Here is a 24629-nt window from a genome sequence, read left to right as displayed (position 1 = left end):
GCAGGGCCTACCACCCAAATTTGCTAAGTCCTGCCTCCACTTCCTTTGGTTGACCGACTAAAAATATTAAAGACTTAATAAAATCTTTGGTTTCTACTAACGTGTTTGGAGCTGAGGAGGAACACTCTTCCATTCACTGATTTAGGATTTACACTCTGACCCATAAACAGATCTGAAGTAAGAAGTGGAGGTGGAAGGCCCCGACCTGATTAGAGTCTGACAGTTTGCATTTCGATTTGAATTTTCGTAAAGCGCAATGCTATGCAAATGAAAATGTATTACACCAGGGGGCGCTGTTTTACCGATGATTTTAATTTGAATTTTGACACAAAAACAGCCTGTTACTTTACAATACATTAGATTTTAAGATAATTTGAAATCAATTTAAAGCCAACCATCTTTTGAAATGTCATTTTTAAAAATAAAATTGTAAATTCCAAAATGCATTTTCATTTGAATCATGACATCAGAATCCATGACAATTTAAAATGCTATTGATTTTTTATTTAATAATTAATTTTGTTTTCAAATATTCATATTGAATTCTAAATCTTAATTCTAAATTTCAAAATGTATTTTTACATTGCAAGCCTGAATTGCAAATTGAATTGTCAATTCATAATTGCATAATTATTTGAATTAGGACTCAAAAAAACGTCCATAGGGTTTAAATGCATATTTCCCTCATTGAAATGCTAATAAACTGACATCACTCCTCTCCTCACTGCTGAGAGTTTGGGTTCACCCATCGTATTTTCCCTCACGAACAAGCTCCAATTCTAACAGGATTTTTTTTTCCGTCTGCTTCCGATTCATGATTTGAACAAAGAAACTCAGAAATGTAATTTTAAAACAGAAAAATACGGTTTTGCTGTTAACATTCACCCATTGAATTCAAGGACAGAAAAGTAAATATCCTGGTTCTACTGCTCCCTTCATCAAAACATACCTGTAGTCATTCTAACCCAGAGGTCAAACCCACTTCTTTAATGGCAAAAATAGAAAAAAAACTACCATAAAGGTAAAGTTGATTCGCCTGAGCCCTGAGAGGTTAGGAAAGGAAATGTCATTTTTATTTGAGCATTCTTTTATACCAGTACAAAAACAAGAAGACTCTTTCACACACTGCTAAAAGCATAATAGCAGGAATCGAAGGGTCTAAGCCACAAGAAAGTCAACGGCAATGATTACGTTTCCATAAATTGTATCAAAGCTTGGTTGGTGTAGTGTCATGAATAGGGACATTTTTAATTCCTAATATGTTAAATCAAAGTGATTCTTTGCTTCTCGTTTTCACAAAAGTAATCAAGTTTAATTAACAGACATTTCTTACTTCAAATACATGACATGCTAATGACTACAAAAAGAAAGTTTAGACTTTTGTGTAGATGTTGTGTCATGGTGATGGACCACAAATTGAATAACTGTAATTCTGGACCATAATTCCCAATCAGCCCATTCAATGTCACATTTAAAATTCAACAGCTTTCTATTGGCATTCCTTAATCTATCCGCTTTATATTAAACACAACAAACAACACGTTCACAATGTCAACACATTCTGATCTTGCAGGTTTCAGAATTCTTTGTCATGAAAGGAAAGTACAACTCATGTCAGTCTTTCCTCCAAAAAAATAAAAGCTTTCAAAAAACCTTTTCGTGTTTTAATGATGCAGCTCATCTGCTTTGTAACAACACTATACCCTAAAAATGATTACAAGTAAAAGTACTGAGTTCACGTTTGCAAATAAAACACAAAAATGCATAAAAATGCACCAATGAAACAAACAATAGCAAATAACAATGAAGAGCCACACTTTTTACCCCCCTCCAATTTTATTTTGAAATAATTAGTGAGACCTCGCGCTTTAGGAAGGCCACAACCTGTGGGTTCATATAGGGAATACCTTTGCTAGATCTGATATCTGATAGCTGCAGCTTTTTGAAACTGTTGAGTACAAAACAATCCTGTTAAAGCAGTCTGGTAAGTCATGCATTGTTTTCAGAGGAATGAGATGATTGGTGCTGGAGAAAAGAGTCCAAGCAGGAAAAAGTCTGTGTGCACTCTGTGCACTCATAAAGGTCTTCGGAGGAATTCTCCATTTGTTTCCGTTTATGCTTACTCCCATCATCTTCTACATCGTCAATGTTATTCTTTTCCTGGTCAGCCAGAACATTTCCAGACGTCTGTCCATCATCTGGCTCTTCGGTGCTTGGGTGATTCTGAAGATGAAGCTCAAGGGATGAAGAGTTCCTAAACTGCGCTGGACACTGAGGACATTTATTGGGCTCCTTCTTGTGATAGCGCAAGTGGCGTTGGTACACGCACAAAAGCCCGAACTTCTTTCCACACTCCTGACACTTGTAGTTGACTCTCCCTGTTTTCCCCGACTGCTTCTCCTTTGGATTCTGCTCACTTGAAGTCTGCTCGCCATCTGATACATCATCGACCACGCCTTTGTGTTTGTCGCTATCGAGAGATTCTACAGAAGACCCGTTGTGAGGAGCTGCAAGCAAGTGTTTCAAGTTTGGTTTCTTGTCCAAATCAGCTTTGTGGTACATGGCTAAATGTCTTCTCAGATCGCAGCGCTGTGGAAAGTGTCTACCACAAAATACGCAAGTGTGCATGGTACCTTTGTGATATCTCATGTGGCGAGATAAACTACTGGAATGATTGAAGACACGGTGACAGTGCTTACAGGGGTGCAGCTTTCCATTAGGGTTACTAGTTCTACGCCTGCCTTTGGGTGGGATCTTTCGCCTAAAAGGTCTTTGGGATTCTTGATTTAGTTTATCTATTTCTTCCTGAGTTTGATGTGTGATGTGATGCTCCTTTAAAGCTGTTAATTTTTCAAAACGATCCCCGCATAAACCGCACCTGTAGGGCCTGAAGTCTGACTCGGTGTCCATCTCACCGCTCCCACTCTTGACGTTGATGGTTGCACCATTGATGTGGCAGTTCACAGGTTCCGTTTGATCAGCATCGACACAATCCAATTCGACTTCGGATGCAAAACCAGCATCCAGTTCTTTTCCCCTGCAAAGGTAGACTGAGTGGGTCTGGAAATCTGACATCCAGAAGAAACTCAGTTTACACTTCTTGCAAGTATATGTTTTCTCCAACTTCTTCTCCAGTTTGTTCTCTGCTTTGAATGACGCTTTGGGCGAAGAGTGCTTCTCTTTTTTATGAGCACTAAGGGCATCCACCTTCAAGAAGCGTTTACCACACTGACCACAGCAGTGAAACCTCTCTTTGCTGTGTTCCTCAAGATGTTTCTTCAGCCGGAGTCTATCTTCAAAGATCTTGCAGCACAAAGTGCACTTGTAGCCTCTTTCTGTGTTTCGATACTGCTGATGGCGATGCAGACTCTGGAGGCTGGTGAATGATCGGCTACAAATTTCGCAGCGGTGATGGACCTGAAGAGACTTGTCAGGGTTCAAGTCTGTTTTGAAAAGGTCTTTGTGAGGGGAGGGCTGCAGCCGGGAACTTGGAGACGCTGGTTTAGCAGAGTTTGAGAACTGGGACGGCAACACTCCAGAAGAAGCTGGTTTCACAGACGACTGTAAAGAGTTAAAACAGTGCGACTGCGAAAGTCCGTTCACAACAGTCAATGTGCCATTTTCCTGAAGCACGTACTCCCGAGGGATTTCTAATCCGTCAGATGAACCATCAAAGGAAAATGAATCCAAAGGCCCGTGACTGGTCATGTGGGCTAACACACTGGCATACTGACTGAAGCCACCCCCACATTCAGTGCAGATGAAGCTACATTGTTCCTCACTGAAATGAGCTGCAGAAATATTATTCACAGCTTTCTGCTTCTCCATGATGAACTGATTGTGTCTGTGGGCTTATGGCATCCCTCTTTAACCTTGAAGTGCGACTTGAACTATCCAGGTACAGTCGACATTGATCCTTATGTGGAAGACAGCCGGCTCACTCATCACTGGTCCAGATTGCTGCCAGTTTTGTTGCTCCTCCATGCTATCCTACAACCTGGATGAAGAAATACACAAAAATAAAAGAGTAATCAAACAAAACAAGTCATTCAAACACAGAAAACACCATTTTAAGAATGCCTGCACTGTCCCTATTAACCCTTGTGCTATCTTAGATGACCCCACCCTTCCATTGAAGTGTTCTCCCTACCATGACAAAGGTGGATAAAGGTGGAAAGATTTCATGTAATCCATGGACACCAGTGAAGATCACAAATCATTAAAGAAAAAAGGTTCAGCGCACTGTCTAGTGGGTCTAGATGACCCAACTCCCAACGTTAAAGTGCCTAGGATAGCACAAGGGTTAAAAAACAAGAAGATAATTCAGTTTTAAGTCCCACTCTGATCATCTTTTGGTCGACTTTAAAAGGGTTCCCAATGGTCTTTTAATTATAATTATACCGTTTTTAACCCATAAAAAATAGTTTTGTCTTCTAGGACATAGTTTTTGAGAAGCTCATTGGAAATCTGCCGATGTGTTGTGGGTGGGACCGATGATGCAGAACAAATTCAGCTTTTCCCAAGACAAACCCTGTTACCACATTACAGATACAGCTCATCACGCAGACTTAGCAAAGATCCTGAATGTGGGTCTCATCAAAACGGTGGTGACGCCAACCAGGAAGTAACAAAACGTTGCAGTACCGCAACTGACCAGAGGGGCTGGTGCTTAGAGAGCATTTTTGCATCGACCCCCATCTTAAAATAGTAATGTTCCCCCCTCAAATAAATACGACGGAGTTTTAGGGCCACGGTGAGGAAAAAAAATTCTGGCCAACGTGGCGAGATTAAAGTCGTCATGTCGACTTTAATCTCGTCATGACGAGAAAAAACTCGACACAAAGTTTCGAGAAAAAACTCGTCTTGTCGAGATAAAAGTCGAAATAAAGTTTCGAGATTAAAGTCGCAATGTTGCGCGCGAGAGAAAAAAACTCGTAAATTTACGAGATTATTGTGGAAGTGAGAATGCAGAGCAGCAGGTGAACGCCGTGCAGCAGCAGATCAGACCGACTAAACGTAGTTGAACAGGTGAGCTGAATGTTTATTGATAACGTTCCAAATGTCTGGAAGCTCATTTGTTTGATTTACAAGTTATTAAAGTTTTATTTATTGATGGTTGGTTTGCAGGATCTCTGCCTCCATACTCTGCAGCCCGATGATGAAGCCGGCATCGGGTGTCCCTGCAGCTGTTTACTTGAATCCTTTCTTCCTCCACCAAAGACAAGATCTCTATGTTTGTGTGATGCTTCCGTCTGAGGAGGAGAAGCACTTTTTGCCTTTTTCAACGTTGTAATGCTAATATAATAGACTATTTTCATTCATCTTTGTTTTTTAATGATCAAACGGGTCGCTTCATCTGCAGGAGGGGGCGTATGTAACACTGTTTACTTCCGCATTGGTGATCGGATGACAGGTTCATGACGTAATGTGACAGATGAACTTCAGGGTTTGTGAATGAAAAGGAGAATAAAGGCTGCAGCGGTCCACTACACCCAAACGTTTCTCTGAGCTCCTTATTTTACAAATACCCGGAAAGACGGCTCCACTAACAATAATCTGATTTTGAGTCGCCAAAAGGTTCAGCATCTCTTTGTTTTAAACCTATAATCCGAAAATAAAGCTTCACAAAAGGCTCTACATCTTTCATCTTCAAGCTAGGCTCCGATAAACAGATAACTTCGGGGTTTTCTCCTTTTTAATCTATGAATTTTTTCCTGTAAATTTACGAGTTTTTATCTCCTAATAAAATTACTTTTTTCTGGTGGCCATAAAACTCTGTCGTAAACTCTTAAATACAAAGCCACTAGCTCACTAACAGCCATAACATTGAATACTCCTGAAAGACTCAGCTTCACTGCTCGCGCGCAACATTGCGACTTTAATCTCGAAACTTTATTTCGACTTTTATCTCGACACGACGAGTTTTTTCTCGAAACTTTGTGTCGAGTTTTTTCTCGTCATGACGAGATTAAAGTCGACATGACGACTTTAATCTCGTCATGTTGGCCAGAATTTTTTTTCCTCACCGTGGCCCTAAAACTCCGTCGTAAATAAACCCCTTTAATGCCAGGTGCTTCAACTTTTTATGTCATTGATGGCTGCATATTTAATTCATGACAACTGCGGGGCGAAGTGATTTCTTTTTGTACATTTCTTTTCAGCTTTGTTTATTGAACATTTTCAAATAACAGACATTCCAGTGCAAAGTGTTTACAATTATGGATGAGGAAAACAATCCAAGAATGTCACCACTATGGATTCCTATACTGTTCATAATTAAATAAATAAAAATTTAATTAAATAAATAAATAGGACCTCATGCAAATACACTATCAACCAAGAAATCTCTCATAAATATATAAAAAGATCATGAAATTGTGAAAAACCTGCACACTGATTTTAAATTAGCCATAATATCATTCAATATATTCATTTTACTTTAAAAACCTGTTCATTATTTTGAAAGAGCATTTTAAAATATTCATTTTTAATCATGTTGAATATTATTATAATTCTATGTCTTTTATCAGAACCTAGTTTTTCAAAATCAATATTTTCCAAAGTAGCTTTGTTTTATTTCATGTTGCTGTTTTTCAGAATGACATATTTATTTCATGAAGAGCTTTTTCAGCAGAATGAGTCTATCTGTCAATCAGTGAAAGTGGGCAGGATCTAAACGCTCATTGGCTTATCCATGGAAATCGACTGATATTCCTCGATACCCGCTCAGCGGTGTGCCGGTCAGAGAGATTACACATTTCAGCGATATCTGCACGGCTTTGCTGACATTAGAGATCAAATAGAGACAAACTATCCGTCTGCTGCAGAAGATGCAAACATGGACGACTCTGTTTTTTTAGTTTGAGGGTTTGTGTGGACCAAACCACAGAGGATCTCCCGTCGTCCACGTCTCAAAGCCCCCCTTGAAACACTCCTCGTTCTCACGCCATTCACTCAGAGCTCGTCTCTGCAGCTAACAGCTCTGCTGTCTGTGCTCACAGATCCAGTCTGACGTCACGGGAGGCGAGCTGGCGGCCAGACTGGCTGGGGAAAGCGGAACAAGCCTGCTCGGGCCTCCTGAACCTTATGATATTTTTCTATTTTCATTGAGACAATGATTATAAATCAGGTCCTCTGGCTTTATTTTTCCCTCTCGGGGAAAATGTTGAACCTTTCCTGCAATGACATTTCTGACCAAGGTCAGAAAACGCAGCGGATATCCGGGATTTGATTTGGGGTTCACGTCCCCGTTCTGACCCTCCACAGCGAGTTAATAAAAGAACTGTACTTTGGAGGAAACCTTTTTTTACTATTACTTGCGCTCACACACACACTTGCTGCGCGCTCTGATTTACACGTAATTAAAGACGTAGTTTGACTGCAGGAGCTGAAGCAAAGACTCTCTCTGGGATGATCTCATGAACTCAAACATGGAAACATTGATATTATTTAAAACTATTCAAACTAAATAAACCTGATCTTTTAACATTCTCCGTGTGCATTGTGCATCCATGCATTGTAAGTGAGATAATCACAGACACCACTCCACATGTGGCTATCAGGATAAAAACATTAGCTGGTAGCTCCTCCCGCACGCGGCATGGTGCGGGAGGAGCGTCAGAAAGAAAAAAGAAAAAAAAGAAAAAAAAGATTTAAAAAGAAAGGAAGGAAAGAAAAGTGCAGATAGGACCTTTCAGTCATATACACGGCTAAACAGAAATGTTTTAAGTCTAGATTTGAACATGAGCACAGAAGAGGCCTGTCTTACGACTTCAGGGAGGCTGTTCCAGATTTTAGCTGCAGAATATTGAAACGCTGATTCCCCTTGTTTAGTTCTGACTCTGGGTATCAACAGGAGGCCGGCGCCTGAGGTCCTCAGAGTACGAGATGGTTCATATGGCACTGACATGTCAGAGATGTACTTTGGTGCTCGGCCATGGAGAGACTTGTACACAAGCAGAGCTGCTTTGAAGTCTATTCTTTGAGGTACAGGGAGCCAGTTCTGAGACCTGAGCACAGGACTAATGTGATCATACTTCCTGGTTTTCGTCAGGACTCGAGCAGCAGCATTCTGGATGTACTGAAGCTGTTTTACAGCTCGTTTGGAGAGGCCGGTGAGCAGGCCGTTACAGTAGTCTAACCTACTGGAGACAAATGCATGAATAAGTATCTCCAGGTCTCGCTTTGAGATTATGTTTTTGATTTTGGCAATGTTTTTCAGGTGGTAAAATGCCGCTGATGTTACTGACTTGATATGGCTGTTAAAGTTCAGGTCAGAGACCATGATTACCCCTAGATTTCTGACTTGATTTGAGGGTTTAAGAGACAGAGAATGAAGGTAGCTGCTGACAATTTCTCTTTGTTTCTGTGGGCCAAAAACAATAACTTCGGTCTTGTCTGAGTTTAGCTGGAGAAAGTTGTTCTGCATCCACGCACTGATCTGTTGGAGGCAGTGGCTGAGTGAATCCACCGGCCCATATTCACCTGTTGTCAGTGACACATAGATCTGAGTATCATCTGCATAGTTGTGATAAGAAATGTTATTACTGCGTATTAACTGCCCTAGTGGCAGCATGTAGAGGTTGAACAGAAGGGGTCCCAGGATCGATCCCTGGGGCACACCACAATTCAAGCCCATGTAGTCTGAGACACAACTCCCAATTTCAACAAAATATTTCCTGTCTTCCAGATAAGACTTGAGCCAACTTAGGGCAGATCCAGAGATGCCAACCCAGTCTTGGAGTCTGTGCAAAAGGATCCCATGATCAACAGTATCAAAGGCAGCACTCAGGTCTAGCAGGATTAAGACAGAGACTTTTCCATCATCAGTGTTCAGGCAGATGTCATTGGTTACCTTGATAAGAGCAGTTTCTGTGCTATGATGGGGTCTAAAACCTGACTGGAAAACATCAAACGAATTGTTTAATAAGAGAAAGTCAGTGAGCTGTTGGTAGACAACTTTTTCAAGGACTTTTCCTAAAAATAGCAGATTAGAGATAGGTCTGTAATTATTCAGTACAGTGGGATCAAGACCGCTCTTTTTCAGGAGGGGTTTAATGACTGCAGTTTTTAAGGCCTCTGGAAATATTCCAGATTGAAGAGACATGTTAACTATTTGAGTAATTGATGGCAACACACTGTTCAAGACAGACTTTAGAAATCTAGTGGGTAAGACATCAAGGCAGCATGTAGACGAGCTCAGACGGGTGATGGTCTCTTGGACAATTTGGTCAGTGACAGGTACAAAGTGAGACAGCTTAGAGTGAGTAGGTGGCCGTTGGATAGTTATATGTGTTGTGGAGTTGATGGCTTTTTTAATGGCCTGAACCTTGTCATTGAAAAATACAGCAAACTCATTACATTTGGGTGTACAAACCAGTTCTATTGGTAGCTGGGTTGGAGGGTTAGTTAATCTGTTAACTGTTGTGAACAGGATACGAGAGTTGCTGCTGCAACTTCCAATTATTTCAGAGAAGTACCTTTCCCTTGTTCTGCATAAGATCTGGTTGTAAACTTACAACTCCGCCTTATATATTCCATAATGAACCTCGAGTTTTGACTTGCGCCACTTTCGCTCGGCTCTGCGGCACTGTTGTTTCTGTGCCCTGACTAGATCATCATTCCTCCAGGGAGCTTTCTGTCTATGTTTTCTCAATTTAACTTTCATAGGGGCAATGGCATCCAGAACATTCAAGATGCTAGAAGTAACAAAATTCAGCATTTCATCAACATTGGCACCAGAGACGTTTTCAGGGTTTATCATTTCTACAAACTGTGCCCTAGTGCTCTCATTTATTTGTCTCCTTTGGACAACTGCAGGGCCAGGCGGTGGTTTGGGAGCAACAGACAGGTCAAAGCAAAATAAATGAAAATAAAATGGAAAAAAATAATAATAATAAACTCGCAATTTGTAGTAAAATTATGAATTTAGGAGGAAAAATTAGTAGAAAAATAGTTTAGTTGTAATCAGATGGCAAGACCACGGTTTTGACTGTAGAAAGGGATTCCAGGTAGCCTGAAATGATTTGATTGAGCCTTTAAGTGAGAACCACAGCTTCTCAAGTTTAAGATTGTAAAGCTCTTCACGGAGCCAGTGGACATTCGAAGGGGAACAGGGATCTTTCCAGTTCAGTAACTCTACTCATGTTCTGTAGCAGAGTTGTAAAAAGCAAAGGCCGTTTCATTGTGCCTGGTACAGCAACATCCGGAGCAACTCAAAACATTGCAGCGATAATTCCCATTTCATTGCAACAGTTTAAAAATTATACTCCAAATGACCCTCATCGACATAGGTGACAAACATCTAACATAATAGGCCTCCATCCAATTGGTCAACAACTTGAAGGCGTACATCCGATTGGTCAAATGCATAAAGGCATTTATTTGATTCGTTAAATACTTCAAGCTGCCATATGATTGTTTTAGCACATTTAAGGTTTACTATTTATTGCGATTTTTTCCGTCTTCTGCGATGTGCACATTGCAGAGCTGGAAATTGCGATTACGATAAATTTGTGGTATATTGTGCAGGCCTAATATACACTGACCAAAAATATAAACGCAACACTTTTGTTATTGCTCCCATTTTTTATGGTATGAACTCAATGTGAAACCAGTTCTCTGAAATATTGTTCACAAATCTGTCTAAATCTGTGATAGTGAGCACTTCTCCTTTGCCAAGACAATCCATCCCACCTCACAGGTGTGCCATATCAAGATGCTGATTAGACAGCATGATTATTGCACCGGTGTGCCTTAGACTGGCCACAAGAAAAGGCCACTCTGAAATCTTCAGTTTTGCAGTTTTGCAAACGCTGAACAATTTCCCATTTCCACGTCGATTATTACCGACATCTGTAGCTTGTCAGATGCAATTAAATAGATGGAAATAAAATGCCCCATCACAATTCGTAATGACGCAGAATGGCTGATCTTGCGCTCTTAGAAGATGTGGCAAATGGAAGAATTCGGAGTGAACGCATCTTTAGACAGCAAGAAGACTTGCTGGCAAATGAGGACGATTGGCTTATGAGCCGGTTCCGACTTCCTCCAACCGTCCTGTTGGACCTCTGCGGGCTTTTGGGCCCGGCGTTACAGAGGAGCACTCGGAGGAACCACGCCGTGCCTGTTTCACCCGGTGCATCTGGCGCGTCGGTGTCCCCCTCCGCCTCAGTCACCACTCCACTTAACAGGGATTCCCCAATAATTGCCGCCAGTCTCTAATCAAGAGGGGTCAGCTCCGGTGTCCCCTTTCCCCCACCTGTGGTAGACACAATCTGGCGATGGAGCGCTAGACGTTTTTTTGCCTCGACTTTGATGTCCGACCATTTCTTTTTTATTTCGTCCACGGTCCGAAGTTGTGAGGCTACAGCATTTACGGCGTCTGCCACCGTTTGCCACTCAAGTGCCTTTTTGGCATTAGTAATGCCCACACTGTGCCCTCCAAACAACATTTTTCTCCTCTTTTCCACCTCGCCAAAGATAACTTCTACTTCACATTGATTGAAGTTAGAATTTTTTGATTTCCTCTCTGTGTTTGCCATGAATTCGCAATCAATGAATATTAACTTGTGGGTGTTTCACAGACTATTTATGGGCAACTATGGGCGTGTTATGAAGCCGCAAAATCTGTGCTACATTTAGAATTGATTGTGATTTATTAAAGGAAAACTCTGTAGGATGTGCGCGGGCCCGGTTTTATAAATCTGAATATTTCTGTGCGTACACACTTCCTATGTTTCATCCGTACGCCACTTCTGACGCAAATCCTACGCAAAGTTTTATAAATGAGGCCCCAGGTCCTCTACCAGAAGCCTGGGAGCTTGAGGGTCCTGCAGTATCTTAGCTGTTACTAGCACTGCGCTTTTCTGGGCTGAGAGGTCTGAGGTCTTTCCAGGTATCTGTACCACTCCTCAAGCTTGGGGGTTACAGCCCCGAGTGCTCCAATTACCACAGGCACCACTGTCACCTTCACTTTCCATGCTTTCTCCAGTTCTTCTGAGTCCCTGGTATTTCTCCAGTTTCTCATGTTCCTTCTACCTGATGTTCCCATCACTTGGCACTGCCACATCCACCACATAGCTTTTCTCTGTTCTTTATCCACCACTACAATGGTTCGCCATTACCATCCTGTCCATCTGTCTCTGAAAGTCCAACAGGATCTTTGCTCTCTAATTTGACATTGGGGTTTCCGGTCCACAGGGCCCCAGACTGCGACCAAATGGTCGCATTTTGCGACCAAAATTTGAGAGTGTGCGACTGAATATTACATCCAGTCGCACATGTGCTACTAGTAAATTTGCCTCCCCTGCCTTTTGAAACAGTTGTGTTGTAATATTGGGCTATATGAATATAACTGACTTGAATTGAACTTTAAAGTGCAAAAATTTTATTTTACAATGCAAAGGCCCTTTAAAGTAAAAACAAAGACATGCATAAAACTTCCAGAATCCACTGCGACATGAACCTTTATTTTAAGCATTTCCTTTTTTTAAAAGTTATACATTTTTATTGTCTTGTGATTTTAATTTTACGTGTTTGTCTCCATGTTCCTCTCTAGGCCTGTGTCTTGGCATGGACAGTGGGATTATAATCCAAAACAATCCAACATTTCCATTTTTACGGTAGAAAAATGTTTAATCATAAGATTTGTGACGTGTGTGATTCATAAAAAGGAAAGCTTAACATTTGAGTGACTGTTCTGTTTATTCACACTGATGTTTCAATATGCAAGTAAAACAAATGGAACTATGGGTCAAAGTCAGGTCTGTACAACATGTATTTATTTTTGAAACCGGATCAATTATTCAAAATATCAAAAGCATTAACCACTAACAACTCAGTACATTTAATCCCCTGATTTATGGAAAGCATAGGGATTTTTTTAAACAATCACCTGACATGATGGCTGTCTGCCACAAAGCAAAGGGGTGATTGAATTGTTTTACATTCATGTCGAGTAAACACAGTGCTGGGATCAGCATCATGCAGCCTCTGGACATCCTCTTTCATCCTGTGCACCGCCGTTGGACCCAGCAGATGTGGATGGCCGTCACGCCCAAGTCCCTGTGATGGTTTTATTGAGCTTTCTGATGCCCGACAGACTTGACCATCACCAATAATCCAAACTGTAAATGTAAGAAAAAGAAAGTAGATTTTATTTAAATGTTTTTACACGTGGTATTTTTGCAAAGACATTTTAAAATACACAATGGAAAATCTTTTATCTTGCTTCTGCTCCAGATCCATATGTACATATTTATTGACAGAGTCTTTTTTTTGTTCTTCAAAGAACATCACAGTTTTTACTTTGTCAGCAGCAGAACAGCACCAGTCATGTTTAAGCTCTTCAGACCGGCATCCACATGCATGGACATCACATTTAGGGTTCTATTACCACAGTAGTTCATTCTGCTTAACTGGGCCCTGTGACTGTTTGTGTGGAGGGTCAGCTCAAACAGGAGCTCGGGTCTAAAGAGATTAATGACAATATGTTCAACTCAACTTAGGGGGAAAAAGAAAAACGTCTAACATTGTAATCACAACATTATGTATGGTCATATGCCAACAGTTTGATTTAACATGAGAGAGAAAAAATGACGTTTTCGTAGATTACTGTTGTTAAAAAATGTGTATATAAGGGTTACAATAAGATATTATAATTTGATGCAACATATTAAGAACTCAGAAATGACATATTCAAACTTGTTCAGGGTAGAGGTTGGTCATGCTAAACACGTAATACCTGAAAATATGGATTTGTTATCAAAACGTCCCTTGCACAGCTGTACTTTAAAAGTAAGGATGGCTTGATAAAATTGATGAATTGATCTGAACTGATTCAAGCATGATAAATCAATAATCAATCCATAAATGTAGAGAATGATCTTCAATGACTTGCCTTTTCTAGTGACCTAAAGCTTCACAGCAGTAAAGCCAAGGTCTGCTAGCTTGATGATAACGTATAATGGAATTTCCATTAGGTATGCTAATGCTAACGCTCGGTCGACCTAAATATACATTTCTGACTAAATGAACATCTTTATATAATCACAGGCAGGGATTGTCAAAACTCTTTACAGGAAAATAATTTTTCTTTAAGTGACCATTTGTGGTCTAAAGCACAGTATCCCTTTTCTGAAAGAAAGAGCAGAGCTGTAGCGTGAGCTCCACCTAGAGGCCAAACTGAAACACCCTCCAGGAGAGGCAGAACATAATGATCTGCACATTTTTGTTGGAGCTTCTCGTTTTAAGAGATTGTGTAACGCTGTATGGTAGGCCTGCACAATATACCGCAAATTTATCGTTATCACAAGATCAAGCTGTGCAATATGCATATCTCAAAAGACAGCAACATTTGCAATTCATGGTAATCTTAAATGTGCTAAAACAATCTTATGGCAGCTTGATTTATTTAACGAATCAAATAAATTCCTTCATAATTTGACCAATCGGAAAGACCCTTTAACGTTGTTGACCAATCAGATGGAGCCCTTTTATGTTAGATTTTCCCTCCTATGTTGATGAGGGTCCGTTGGAGTATAATTATTAAACTGTTTTTGGTTATTTCGCTATTTGTTTATATACCGCAAATTATATCGTTTTCGCAATATTGATCACTCATATTGCAAGTTTTCCTCATATTGTGCGGCCCTACTGTATGGTGTTAACAATCTTATTGGTTTATTATTTCACCAATACATTTTACAGCGCGTGAACTTTCCCAGATTAATATAAATATCTTTAAAACATATATAGATAATTATTGTATTTTTATACAAATATGTCTAAATGTGTAAGCCGTGTAAAATAAAAATTGAATTGAAATGAATTGAGTGGATCAAAAACTAAATTTTAAACAATTGTGAATCGAATCAATTGTGGAAATTATTGGTGAAAACTCCATTTAAAAGCTTTACGTATTCAGTGTAAAACACCAAGTACTTACCTTTGAAGATTCTTGATGCAAATATTAGTCCACCGCTGCGTTGGGGAGCTGGAGACTTTAGCCAAAGCTGGTAAGCATTAGCATGGAGATGTGTGGACCAGCATAAACCGTGGACAAAAAGGGGAAAAACGGCTTCATTCGGTTCTGCCCCTTTCCCCATATTTGAACCGTCAGAGTTAGTTGGAGTTAACTCCGGCCAATATGGCTGCGTCGGTGAGCTGACAATTCAAGCCTTAGCCAACATAGGGGACTGTAGAAGTCAATGGGTGACGTCAGAGATGCTCCATCCATTTCATATAAATATCTATGGTCTCATCCATAGAAGCTGCTAGGCACAATGAGGCATAAACATAAAGCAAAAATAAAAGAATGCTACCCTTGCACTAAAAAAGAAAAAAAGGGGGGGATTGTGTGTTTTTACTGTTGTTTTTTTACTTTGTCATAAAGAACATGTTTTTTTGAATTTACACAGATCCATTTATAAAATCTAAAATAATCAAAGGTTGTGAAATGGAGAAACGCAGTGGAAGCCTGAACCGTGCGTTAAAAAATAATAATGCACACTTCAAAGGCCATTAACCTGCTTATACCATGGTCACTTACAAAAGCAATACATATTAACCAGGTTTTAGTCCTTAATTCTTGTTTTTTTCCTGATTTGCATCGCTTTTCTCACAAAAAGCGGACTATTTGTTACGTAACAAATAGTCTGCGTCACGCCGCACTACCGCTGCAGTCAAGATTCGGTGATATAAAGCGATATATATATATATATATGCTGATCTTTCCGATGAGTTGAATAAAGCATCAGTTCAGAGTGAAAGTTCACCTCTTACCGCTTGTTTTTGTCCTGATAATGAAGCAAAAGGTTGTTTTAAAGAAGGCGGCGCAGCGAAACAAAACATCTAAGCTAGGTGACCGGAACTTCTTTTTTCACCGTGCAGTTATCCTGTGGAATATCACTTTTTAATGCACACCCAGCAGCCAATCAGAATCGAGTATTGACCCAGACCATGGTATAAGTAATCGTAACCGCCATCCCCTGATGTCAATCATGTTCTGGGGCCTCATTTATAAAACTTTGCGTAGGATTTGCGTCAGAAGTGGCGTACGGATGAAACATAGGACGTGCGTACGCACAGAAATATTCAGATTTATAAAACCGTGCGCACACACATCCTACGCATCTTTCCCTTAATAAATCACAACCAATTCTAAATGCTGCGCAGCTTTTGCGGCCTCATGACACGCCCATAGTTGCCCATAAATAGTCCGTGAAACGCCCACAAATGAATATTCATTGATTGCGAAATCATGGCACACACCGAGAGGAAATGAAAAAATAGTAACTTCACTCAATGTGAAGTAGAATTTATCGTAGGCGAGGTGGAAAAGAGGAGAAATATGTTGTTTGGAGGGCACAGTGTGGGCATTTCCAATGCCAAAAAGGCACGTGAGTGGCAGATGGCGGCAGACGCCGAAAATGCTGCAGCCTCACAACCTCGGACCGTGGCCGAAAAAAGAAAAGGTCGGACATCAAAGTCAAGGCAAAAAAAGTCTAGCGCTGAACCCCCCCCCCCCCCCCCCCCCACACACACACACACACACACACACACACACTTACCCGTGGCAGACACCGGAGCTGACCCCTCCTGATGAGAGACTGGCGGCAATAATTGGGGAATCCCTTTTAAGTGGAGTGGTGACTGAGGCGCAGGGGGACACCGACGCGCCAGATGCACCGGGTGACACCCCCCCAAAAGCCCGCAGAGGAAGTCAGAACCGGCTCATAAGCCACTCGTCCTCGTTTGCCAGCAAGTCTCCTTGCTGTCTAAAGATGCGTTCACTCCGAATTCTTCCATTTGCCACATCTTCTAAGAGCGCAAGATCAGCCATTGTGCGTCATTACGCATTGTGATGGGGCATTTTATTTCCCTCCATTTAATTGCATCTGACAAGCTACAGATGTCGGTAATAATCGACGTGGAAATGGGAAATTGTTCAGCGCAAATGTAATTTCTTGTTGCTTTCTGAATGGTTGAGACCTACGCCATACATTGTTTTATCAAAAATAAAACAAACTAAAGGCATATGCATGAATACCATAATTCCGTACCTTATGAAGAAATGTTTTACTATGAAAACAACTTTCCCCAGTGGACAATTAATGCATCTCTCTCTATCTATCCACCTGTCCGTCTGATTGCACCTATATCTGCTCCGCCAGACGGACACACTGACGGGAATATCAGTTTTCTACATTATTTCGTTCTGTTAAATATATTATTTATGAGGATGAATTGCACAACATGCCAATATTGCAGAACATATTTCACTTTTCTTTTTGCAAATAATTGTTCATTTGAATTTCTGTTGTAATTTTCGTTTGACTTTTTTGTTTGTTTCACTGCTGATCGATCAAACGGGTGTTGGTGTAGCTGTTAATTGTGAGACTTGCTTTGTGAAGTCTTCATGTTATTTAAGAGAGGCAGTATTGTCATTTTCACTTTCACGTGTTTCTTCCATCTGCCGACGGCGTCGCCGTTTCTCATTTCACCCGTTTTTGTGCGTACGCCTGGGTCAGAGCTTGCGTGAAGGACCGCACATTTTCCCGTCAAGTTTGCTTTTTATAAATCTCAACTATTGCGTAGAGAGTGGCGTACGCCTTCTTTTGTGCGTACGCAACCTTTAGAAATGAGGCCCCTGGTGTTTAAAGTTGGGCTCAGCACCAAAAATGAAAATTTTGAATTGTAAAAACATAAGTTGACAATACAAAAGCAGCAAACAAACAACATTTCTTTTGTCGATAGTCTCTTTCACTCCATTTTCCTCTCATATTTTCCATACTTCTTTTAAGCTTAAAATGTATTTTATTCCTTCAAATTTACAATGTGTACTTTTAGGTGTAACCCCCCTACCCCTACCATCCTTTTCATTCACTTTAAGTTGATCCCATTTCACTTAACAGCCCATCATTTATGGAGTCCCAAACTGTTCTTAATTAAATAAATAAATTTTACCTTGTGCAATCACACAATCAATTATTAAATATCTCATAAATATATAAAAAGATCATGAAATTGAGAAAAACCTGCAAACAGATTTTAAATTAGCCATTTTATTATTAAATATTTTTCATTTTGCTTTAAAAACCTGTTCAATATTTTAAAACAGCATTTTATGTTTATTTCATAATGAGCTTTTTCAGCAGAAGGTTTTTCAAAATTTCATGATCTTTTATATATTTATCAGAGAGTTATTGTTGATTGTGTGATTCCACAAGGTCATGATTATTTAATTAATTATGAAAAGTTTGGGACTCCATAATCATGTAGGTCTAAGAAAGTCGCAATCATATGTGTTTCAAAGTTTATTTATTACTCACAAATTTTCTATAATTTTCTTAATTGTAACAATCTGGGGCTCCGTCACGTTTTCATAATAAAGGGCACTGAAATTAAATGTTTTATTCTTATACACTTATTTAATCGTGATCTCTTTTTAAGTCAGTCCTGGTCAAAATGATTAATGACATTGATAATAATTATGAAAGCGGACACGAATATTTCTATTCATAATAAAAGCTTAAATGTTCCTCATTACTTCAACTGTAAGGATGAACGTATATAATCCACACAAAAAAAAAAATCAACATTTCCACAAACACTTGCATTTGCCACACTTACAGTGGCAATCATTATTTTCATTCGTAATTATATGTTTACAACGCAATAAATACAAATATAAGGCATAAAAAGAAAGATGAGCGATAAGAGGCATGTTTTGGCAGCAGTTGTCCAGTTCCAATGTTTACCTGATCATTTACCCAAATAATAACCGGAAAGTCTTCACAATGACCATTTGTTGCATTATTATGTATTTACAAAACACTTTAAAAGTCAGACTATGGAAAAGGCTCATCAATTATCCTCTCCTCCTTCATCCTCCTGATCCCACAAAGCATGCACTTCTGAACAATCAAAAAATAAAGGGTTTCTGGGGGCGAAAACAGACTTCCTGCAGATTTGATAGTCGAAAAAGATACACTATGTACTTGTTCCACACATACTTTTCGAATGATCTTGCTGTGAAATAAGAGCACGGAAACGTGATGGGACAATGACCGAAAGAGACGACCATAGCAGCAAACACACATCAAACTGTTCACAGAGAATTAGCACGAAACTGTTTTTCTTTGTGATATAATTTCATACACGGTGGCTAAGCTAGCTGTTGTTAGCCGGAGCTTCGCTACTGCAGGGGAAACGGTGTTACGCTTTTGCGACGCAAACATTATAGAGTACCAAACATGAGCCAGTTGCTGAGTCTATTTAGGACTTACCGGAATCTCCGATACTTTCTCGAATGCAGTAAGTATCCTGTTTTAGTCTGCAGGAGACCGTCGCCTGCTAGTTGTTGAAGGCCCGGCGGGTGTCGCTGATCTTCTTCTTCCTGTGCAGTTTGCGCGCGTGGTGCAACCAGCGTTAAGGACCACTGCTGCCACCTACCGGCCACTGCTTTCACAGCTCTTTGTTAATCAGAAGAGAGGGACACAATTTACATATTAAAAATATAAATAAATGTTGTCAAAAAATTAACAAGTAAATAAAATAATGATAATTTTTTGGGAGGGTTGCAATGATTCACTTTCCCCACGATTCAGTTCAAACCTCAGTTTTCGGTCACGGTCCGATGTATGATTTGTGTATTACAAAACCAACAAAAAACTAATTAATTTAGAAAAATCCCTTTTTTAATTAGCTACCAAGCAAGTAGCAAAAAAAAACCAAAACATTTCAACTGGCTCATACTAAGCCTGGTGACATGTCATAAAACAATATTTCATAAATCCTTCAATCTAGTACAGCACATCTTTGACAATCAGCGTAAACATACTGGTATGCTGTAGTGATGCAACGTTTCCCTCTTCCCCACCATTTGGTTCAATGGTGCAACATAGGGTATAAATGTAGATACATCCAGTTTTAAACAGAGAATTGTGGCATCACTATTACTTACTCAGGTGTGCAACCAGACATATTTGGCTCTTTCATCCCTCCATTGTGGATCTTTGGCTTTAAAGAAAAATGCTGACAATTTGAATAAAAAATGAGATTGTAGTTTTAGTTCAATTGTTTTAGTTAGTTAAGTTATTTATGTCATTTGTTTTTAGAATTTTTACATGCCAGATAACTAAACAGTAAAATGGTGACAGATTGAGTCTAATGTAAGGGTTGAATATTATTAGAAAAGGTTAAAGCACATACATAATTTTTGGATTCTATACCAATTTTATAAATTTTATTATTAATAGTAAAAGGACAAAAATGATGACAGTGTACGAAAAGACTAAATGATAGAAAATGTCAGTTTTGACTTGGCTTTCTTTGCATTTTTAATTCAAGTACATTTGCTGCAGCAGGAGGATCTTATTTGTTACAGGGTGGATTTTATTTTGAAAAGAACTTGTGTAGGATGTCAAAAGTAGAAGAAGTAAAAAAAAAATTCAATAACTCAGAATCAGTTAACTTCTCCCTACTCCATTTCAAGCAATAAATCAAACTCTACTTGACCTTAGGTAACAATCATGTTTAATGAATCAAATGTGGCCCAAGTCTGCAATTTATAAATATCTGCAAAAATCTCTATTTATGATTTTCAGTAAGTACATTGTTATTTTCCTCTTACATTTTTCTTAATTTTTCTTTATTTTTTAATCAATGCGTTTTTATATTTCTGAAATGAATTTAAAAATATCTGTGTCGTCTCTGTTGTATTCTCTGCAATTAGTGCCTGATACAAACCTATACATTTGTTGTAAATATTTCAAAGCTACATTTCATAAATGAAAGTCTTAGTGGACTCATAAACATGAATACAACAGTTAAGTGGTACATATGGCGTTTCATGGCTGCCATAAAGTGAAAGGGCGTAAAGACAACTGAGCGGGCGTATTCAGGAACTGAGTGAGGAACCTTACAACATTCTTACCGAGCGACCCCACATTTTACAACTGCATGCCTGCAATCCTAACTGAGCCGTGATCCCGCGTGGTCAATTCTTCTTTGCACCCTCAACAGGATTTGGGCTTAGTGTTAGGGGGTGTGTTTGTCACTTGGGGGCAGTAACCTTTCTGGTTGATCTGATTGGCCAAAATTTGCATGTCTAATCTGGCGAGGCAGTGGGGCGGGACTTTCATTTCTTTAGACCAGGGGGTGGCTGGCCCGCTCTGAAAAATGAAAGTCCCGTCCCGCTGCCTCGCCGGATTAGACATGCAAATTTCACCCCTGAATACCGCCCCCCAAGTGACAAAAAAGCCCCCTGACACTGAGCGCAAATCCTGATGAGGGCGCAAAGGAGAATTGACCACGTGAGATCACGGCTCAGTTGGGATTGCAGGCATGCAGTTGTAAAATGTGGGGTCGCTCGGTTAGAATTGCACCTGCGCAGTTGTAAGGTTCCTTACTCAGTTCCTGACTACACCTGCTCAGTTGTCTTTACACCCTTTCAGTTTATGGCAGAGATGAAACGCCATAAGTACATAGGTAGTCCTCTCCTTCCCCTCCCTTCTCTGCTCTTTCTCCCAAGATTGGACCCAGCTGTCGGTACTCACCTCATCAGTCCTCCTGCTATTTAAGATGAGCCTTCTCCAGCAACCATCGCCAGTTTGTTGCCCCTCTATTGTGCAGTTCCTGGTTTCATGCTCGTTTATGACTAGTTATGGCTTGACCTTTATTGTCTCAAGTACTCACGTCTACCTCCTTGTCTACAGGATTATTCGCCACGAGTGCCGACCTGGGTTCACTCATCACCATCTGGTTACGCCTTAAATTCCAGACCAGCCGCTCCATCAACCCTCATGTCTAATACCGCCGGATCTCCAAACTCGTCCAAGCGTCACTGCAGAAAAGGGTAGGCACAACTTACCGACTGGACCTCTGTTCCCACCGCCTCTTCCTCCGGGACTCGCGCTCATCCATCTCTGAGTGTCGTTCCTCCATCAGCCACGAGAACACTACTACACATTACTTTCAGCCTGGACAATAAATCAGTGACTTAATCCATACCTATGTGTGGGATCTTTCTGGGTTCCAGCAACTGGGTCTTTTCTTTGTTACTACTGATTGGTTTTAGCCAGTGAGAAACTGCCCCAAATGGCTCCCTTAAGGCCAGAACACACCGGGACGAATTTCGCCCGCGATATTCGCCGATGTTTAACGCCTCGTGACTAAACAAAGGGCACCAATGTGAGTGTGCACACCGACGCGAAAAAACGCCACGCGTCAAAGCGTCCATTTTTAAAAAACGCCTCGGGTTCGTTTTTTTGGTTTGACGCGCAGCGTCAAACTATATGACCAATGAGAATGGCGCTTTTGCACACGTGTCTGGAGTTTCTGAAGTTACAGTAAAACACAACTTGGGGGTGCTCAAACACAAAACTGCCTTTCTGAGCACATATACCACCGAAGAAGATAGACGCCAAGTAGTCTCTACACTGCCGCGAAGAAGTAATGACGGACATTCTAAAATATCCCCGAACCAAGAACCAGTTGGAGCTACTGGTGCTTGAAATATTCATGTTTTCTTTGTATTATTCTGACAAGCGCGTAAATACTTGCTCTCTTCTTCTGAGTGAAAAGCGACGTTAAGAAGCGTAAAGTTGCGCAGCGCCACCTTGTGTACAGGAGTATTTCTGTTTTACATTAAGCGCCATCTAATGTCAGGGAATGAAATTGCATGTTCGCTCGGCTCATCGTCAGTGAAAATCACCTGGGTGTGAACACAAATAAACGTGGCGAAAAACGCTGGCGAATAACGCCTGGCGAATATTCGTCCCGGTGTGTACGGGCCTTTAGTGTTAACCCTTGTGCTATCCTATGGGGTCAAGATGACCATTGACGTGTTCTCCCTACCATGACAAAGGTAAATAAATAAAAAATACAAAAAAGTAATAAAACAAATGATTAATCAATTATTGAAAATGGTTAAATTGACTTTTAATATTACTTCACTTGCTCCAAAAAAAAAAAAGTTGATTCATGATTTTTCCTAATGTAGCATAATTTTGCACATATTTTTAAATTTTGATTCTTGATCAAATTTTGCTATGAAAATTCCTGAAACAGTGTAATGTCTATTATACTGATATAGTATTAGATTGTTATCATATCAATGACTTGTTACTCAATGAGTAACATGATCTGCATATATTTTGGATACTTCATTGCCATGTTGATTTCTAAAAGTTTTTTTTTTTTTACAAAATAATTTAAGCAAATCATTTTTGTCATGTGCTTTATTGATATTTCAAGATTCTTAATTCTGTCTGATAAAAGCTAAGAACCGGATATTGATAAATCATGTAATAAAATGGTTACAGTATAACGGGGTGGGATTATATAAGTTCACTTCCTTCCACTCCCTTTCAAGCAATATTTATTAATATTTCTAATTATCCAAAGTTTGATCAGTTATTGTACGAATGTATAACTGATGATTGTATTGTTTTTTGTGTATTCTTATTTGATTGCTTGAAATAAACCATTTAAAAAAAAAGGTGGATAAAGGTGGAAAGATTTCATGTAATCCATGGACACCAGTGAAGATCACAAATAATTGAAGAAAAAAGGTTCAGAGCACTGTCTAGTGGGTCTAAATGACCCAACTCCCAATGTTAAAGTGCCTAGGATAGCACAAGGGATAAGGGTGGCATAGTCGAAGTTTGACAGGTGACTCTGCCTCAGTGACAATCAACTACAACACACACTACGATCTGATGACGAAGACTTCCGTTGAAAAATGTCCGGTATGTTGAAAACATAACCGCGTCTGATAACAAAAGAAGCAAGAAGTCAGACAGTATTTTAATGTTGTGGAATGTATCTGAGATAAACTTATGGAATTTGAATAGTGTGCTGTGTTTTACCTTTGATGTGAAGCACTGTGCAAAAATTTGGCAAATAAACACTTTCTGACCTTTTTTTTTTCCCCTTTTGTTTCTTTTATAAAAGATTGTTCTTTTTGTGTCCCACAGATTCCACATTCTTTTTCATTCTCTTTTTTTAGTTCAATTTCTTTCTATGTTGGGACATGTTGTCATTTCACCTTCTGATGACCTGGAAGACCAGGAAAAATTATGCACAGATTATTAAAAAAAACCATCAAATTTGTCAAACTTCTCTAAAAAATGGGCTGCATGTTGACGTTTGCATGTTCTTCCTGTTCATGGTTTTGCAATTTCCTCCCACAGCCAAGAAAAGAACAACGAAAAAACCCCAAACACATAAGTCTAATCAAAGACTGAAATTTGGGCATTTGTTGATCACTTTTTTTCTGGCTGAAGTCCTGAAGAAGTTCAGGACAAGCATCTATGACTTCTATATCTCTAACATTTTCTATACATCAGATCAATTAATTTAAAAAAGGAGCTGCATTGTGAATTTTCTATCCATAGATGGGTTTGTCAGAGGGTACTGCAGTTTCCCCCCACTGCCAAAAAGAACAGGAAGGATGTTCATGCCTGCTACAACAGCGAAAAGCAATTACAGTAAAAACATGACATAACAGATAAAGTTGCTTGTAATTTCTGCAAAAATAGCACAGTTTATTTAGAGTAAAAGAAACACTCCCAGAAGATTGAGACCTGATGGTAAGGACATTTTTTTATCTTAAAAAAATTGGT

At 39.7% G+C, this 24629-nt stretch overlaps 1 long non-coding RNA gene and 1 other non-coding gene across 2 annotated transcripts; both read right to left on the bottom strand.

Annotated features, from left to right (window-relative positions):
* Positions 1–1051: 1051 nt before the first annotated feature.
* Positions 1052–19594, bottom strand: si:dkeyp-84f3.5 (uncharacterized). Its single transcript, XR_013648187.1, has 2 exons — positions 19290–19594; positions 1052–3997 (listed from the first exon to the last, which is right to left on the bottom strand). It is a non-coding gene; the product is annotated as an uncharacterized si:dkeyp-84f3.5 (transcript).
* LOC144984472 (uncharacterized) lies at positions 6151–16543 on the bottom strand. Its single transcript, XR_013648188.1, has 2 exons — positions 14948–16543; positions 6151–13127 (listed from the first exon to the last, which is right to left on the bottom strand). It is a non-coding gene; the product is annotated as an uncharacterized LOC144984472 (long non-coding RNA).
* Positions 19595–24629: the final 5035 nt, after the last annotated feature.

Source organism: Oryzias latipes, chromosome 16, assembly GCF_053564925.1.
Source record: "Oryzias latipes strain Hd-rR chromosome 16, Olatipes_Hd-rR_3.1".
Taxonomy (NCBI): Eukaryota; Metazoa; Chordata; class Actinopteri; order Beloniformes; family Adrianichthyidae; genus Oryzias; species Oryzias latipes.
The sequence above is the reverse complement of the archived record's forward strand: the minus strand, read 5'-3'. Positions and strand labels throughout refer to the sequence as shown.